Source organism: Schistocerca cancellata, chromosome 5, assembly GCF_023864275.1.
Source record: "Schistocerca cancellata isolate TAMUIC-IGC-003103 chromosome 5, iqSchCanc2.1, whole genome shotgun sequence".
In the NCBI taxonomy this organism is placed as follows: Eukaryota; Metazoa; Arthropoda; class Insecta; order Orthoptera; family Acrididae; genus Schistocerca; species Schistocerca cancellata.
The window spans coordinates 246,836,240-246,841,685 of NC_064630.1; positions in this window are offsets into that span (position 1 = coordinate 246,836,240).

A 5,446-nucleotide genomic window follows, 5' to 3' on the forward strand; every position below is an offset into this window, starting at 1 on the left:
TACGCAACAGTTTCTTCGTGATAACAACTTTGAAGTGATTCCTCATGCTCCCTACTCACCTGACCTGGCTCCTAGTGACTTTTGGCTTTTTTCAACAATGAAAGACACTCTCCGTGGCCGCACATTCACCAGCCGTGCTGCTATTGCCTCAGCGATTTTCCAGTGGTCAAAACTCCTAAAGAAGCCTTCGCCGCTGCCATGGAATCATGGCGTCAGCGTTGTGAAAAATGTGTACGTCTGCAGGGCGATTACGTCGAGAAGTAACGCCAGTTGCATCGATTTCGGGTGAGCAGTTAATTAGTAAAAAAATCGGAGGCCTTAGAACTTGAATGCACCTCGTACTAAACTCTGTAAAAAGCAAGAAGGAAAATAATGTGAAATTAAGCAATGATGAGTTTCTTATCATAACGATTGTTGGCGTATACACCACCTGGTAACGAAACAGAATCACTCAATGCTTTTGAATTCAGTAGGTACATTTCAGTAGAAATAAAGTTCCTGGCCGTTGAGACTTGTTCTTTTTCTTCTTTTAGATTTTTAGAATTTCTTATAATTAAAATCACAGTCCATAGAAATTTAGCAAGACAGTTTATTACTTAGTAAAGAGTGCGCCACTGACCAGTGTGATCGACATCTGTTACCAAAGATACATTTGCAATGTGCATTAACGTGTTGTATTATGTACAAGTTTTAACGTTTTAGAAAGTTACTATCCCTTGTTATGGCGCTAACACGGCAGGAATCGCTGAAAATAACACACATTATTACAGCAAATGAAAATATTCATATGGTTAACAGCAGGTTAGCCATTGTAAGCACAACTGCCGATCCAGCTGCAGAGAGTAGGATTACATCGCCAGCTGAAAACGACATGTATCCAATCCAATATCATGACCACTGGTTCTATTGCTGAAGTTAATACTATGAATATTAATCCAGCATTTGATCCAGATGTAATGATTTCTAGCCCCATTGTCGGAGTAGATAATGTAACATCATCCTCACAACTGAATCCATTATGACCACAGAAGATCCACTTGCTCTGTTTTGTCAAAAATTAGAAGGCATGAATCAAGAACAAGAAGTCATGAATAGTAACCTATCTTCCATGAATTATAAATAATAAGCAAGACACTATGTCTAATGATTTTTATGCTTTGAAACAACAAGTAGAGCAAGTTTGTAAACTGCTTAAAGGAGCCTTCACATCGAAAACCAACTTCAACAAACTCGGTTGACAACTGTTTTCAGCTCAATGTTTTACTTAGTTTTCAAGTGTTGTCCACAGTTGTTTGAAGTCGCGAGTTTGAAATATTAGTCGAGGGAAGTTTTGTTTAGAATTTGTAGTTTATGATGAGTGAGCAAAAGTCCGGCTATGTTGAGTTACAGTCTCATGTGTATTGCTGTGTCATCTGCTTTTTTCTCTCTTGTGTTTATACAATGGTCCACAGAAGTTTATTCAGTTTTTATTAGAAACTGAAGTTAGGAAACCTCTGTGGGATCCTTCTGATTCAATACTTTTATGAATAAATTATTTCAGTTTAACAATCACTTTACTTTAAGTTTGAGGTAGTGTCATCTACTATGTTCATTGTTGATATTACAATATTATTTTGGTTGCTTCCTTTCAGAGGGAAACACTAGCAAGATATAGTGTACTTGATTATAGGTGCATGTATTTAAAGTCTTTCTGATCGCTTTTACTTTTAGTTAAAGGATTAAATATCTGCCAACAACTATTAAAAGCCAAGAACATTTTGAGTATGAACCTAGATTCACAGAAATGAAAGCTACATGATACTTTGCTTCAGTGATGCTACTACTCAGTTTAAGATTTTATGGAGAACGATCTGAATATTTAAGTGGGATGTTGTTCATAAATTATCTTGTTATGTGAATATATAAAGGTACCTTTCCATAAAAAAGTTGCATTATTGTTTAAATACAACTCCATCTTACTGAATATACATTATTTTAGTGAAATTGTATTGACATCATTCTGACATGTCTCCTGTAGTCCAATCAAATGATTACCATATGTATTTTATGTGATGAATAAATCAAAATTGTCAAAGAATGGTTATATGACCATAATAATAACTTTCAGTTCCTTACTTTCAGATAGTGGAATATTTGGAAGGAATTGAATATGTGGTATGTGCTAATAAGTGCATGTATTAATGAGTTAACAATGTATAGAAAATAAAATATCAATAGTTACTTTTACAAAATCCTTGAGTGTTTTCTAATAATCCTGCTCACCCATGGCACAGCTTTACTAATCTTGGCAAGTGACATTCGATGAGACTACATTAAACTTGTATAACTATCATCTTTGCAAAATCGAAGGATTGCAAGAGGTTGTTCTGGTGATTATACTATAATGTTAAAATTTGTGTCTTTCTATTGAATATTTGGAGCTACTAGCCTTAAGAGTACTTTGAATTTTCCAGATATCATCCTGACGAAATTCTTAAAATTGCTTGTCTTCAATATAGAGCTCCTCCAAGAAGGGATTATAAGTTCCATAGGTTTCTCTTTTAAGAAAAACTTTCTGGTCTGGACAACATGCGTCTTTTTGGGTTGATTTTTGTGACAAACAATTACACTAAGAATTACAGATCAAAGTGGTCACACATCTTCAGAGACAGACTCAATTTTCTTTTCTGTAATAACAAACAACAACAAAAATCGCAGAATGTGTGTGGTTGCAACAGTTTGAAACTGTTGTCAACATTTTCCAACAATTGATAACAGATTTAAATTTACTGAACTCACAATAATTGCAGTTTTTCCAAACTTAAAACAGTTGTGTGTTTGGCTTTGTTGGAGCTGGTTTTCAGTGTGAATGTACCTTAAGAAACAAACCAAACATTTGAAAGTAGAAGTGGTTAACTGTGTAACAGAATTATTAAGGTACTGAAATTCAAGTTTATATGAACCAATTAAGGACCTTTCTGATGAGGTAAAAGATTTGTCAAAAGTTTTAGCACTTTGTAACTATATCAATATGATCTGAATATCGCAGTGGGATAAATAGTTTCGTATGTAGAAGACCTATCTGCTAAGCCCGAAAGAAAAATGAAGGAATTTCTAAAAGAAAACGGTTGTCAGATTACTGAAAAATTCGAAGTAGAGCTAAAGGAAGCGATAGATCAGACTTCCACTGAGGTATGTGCTGAACTGGGCACCGCAGTGCAATCTGTAAAAGGTGAGCTTAGTATCGTGAGAAAAACGTTGACTCAAGATCAGCCCACCTGGCAACAAGAGGATCAAGTTAAACTAACTCGAGTTCAGGTAGACAACTTTTACAAAGTTTTATCACTAGGAGTTTTGTGGAAGAACCTACCCAACATAGTTTCAGATGTTCCTTTTATTTTCTTAAAATCTAATGGAAATGTATTGTCTAAAACGATGTATGACGTACACAAGATTCATTTCATCACAGAATTTGTCCACAGCTAGGCTGCCCCATGGGCTACTGCGACTGAGGAACGTTGTCACTAGTATGAACAACTCGAAAATGCCCTTTTGGAAAAGTATTAGTCAAAATGCGTTCAAGAAAAACTAAGAAAGGAACTCTTTAATCTGAAATTATACAATCCTAGACAAGGAAGCATAAGAAAGTATTTTGAAAACATTTGAACAAGACTCGCTTCTGGGGTGACTCTGCATCCAATAAAGATGTGTTACGTAATTCGAAACGCAAGCTGCCGATTCCATCACAGAAAAGCTATTGCAGGTAGCTGAATACAATTTAATAAACAAACTCGCAAGGGCTAATAGTAATAGTAATAATCATGGGAATGGAATGAATAGGGAACGCCGGCATATCAACAATATGGCAACAACCATGACCAACCAGTTGACACCTGCGCCGGATTTGTTGCCCCACCGCTAGCGCCTCGCGCATGTAGAGGGACGGAGGGTGATTGCATTGTTGACGATACCAAACGACAGTTGTGGTATGCGCATAGGCATACTTTTCACCTGAAGAAACCTTGTGCCCTGCAAATTATGTCACTCGCATGCGTATGAAGAATTTATCACTTACCACCACCATCAGCGAAGACAGTTCGCAACAAATGGAATAGAAATTCACCATAAAACTCGCTGCTATCACGTTTGATACTCGCGTTGGCTGCGACATTCACAGCAGAGCGCTCCAAACACTACTGAGTACCCATTGGCAGTCAAAGAATGTGCGACATAGGTGTGCAGAATAACCACCATCATTCGTGACTCCAGCTATGGGTATGTAAATGTTGACTTCGCAGATCAGAAGACGAGGAGGAAGAACGATAATAGACGCCATCTCGTTTATCAAAATAATGGACTACATCACTGGAATAATTTGTTGCAAAACAAAGTAATATAAACAACCAGTGGCAGAATCAGATACCCTTTAATGGAAACAGTGACACTTACCTGTAATAAAATCCTGAAGTAAATCGTGAAGTGGACACTCATTGGAGTAACCAGAATCGCACAGTGAGTATTGACAAAGTCACAAATGGGACTCATTCTGTGGTGTTCAACAAACTAGCGTCAGCCACATTTTACCCTTCAATTCCGGCTGTAGGATGTATTTGGGTTGAAACTGATGTCTATAGTCACCTACTCAGGTATAATGATAATGTAAGTATTGTCAAAACATTCAATTACAGCTTGTCAAACAGAGATGGTTATTGGTTGATGATTTTTTTCAACATAGTAGTCTGAATTGTGAAGATGAAAAATTAGTTCATGGTAAAGCCTTAGAGTCTACCAGTATTACTCTCCAACAACAGGAGCACTTGAAGAGTTTACTGTCAAAGTATATTTGGGTGTTTGACATAAAGCCATGAGTAAGTAAAACCAAAGAATACTGCATGAAGATGAAGCCCCATGAAACTTTTTCTAAACACAACTATTCAATTCCGTGGTCTGAGAGAGAGAGGATGTGATTCTAGTAATATGATGTATGTTAGAGTGGAGGGTCATCGAGCCTTCTTTCTCTTCTTACTGTAGTCGGCTTCTTGCTGTGGCCAAGCCCGATGGGAAAGTATACCTCATACTCGACGCTATATTGCATAAGTATGTTTATTCAAAGGCATCCTGAAAACTTGGAGGATCAACTAGAGGAGTTTTTCAGTGTTAGGTATTAATCTAGCATCGACATACGATATTCTTACTGGGAGATTTTTCTGTCAGAAGATTCGAGGAAATATACTGTGTTCATGTGTGCTATAAGTTCTGATTTATCGTGTAACTGAAATTTAGATTTTTTTTAGTGCCCATGTGGATGACTTCATACTTTTCGTGATTTAGAGTCAACTGCCACTTTTTGCATCATACACATATTTTGCTTAAATCATTTTGCAATCCTTTTTGATTGTCTGGTGACATTACATGATGTTAAATGACAGTATCATCTGCAAAAACTCTATGAGGATTTCTCAGGTTG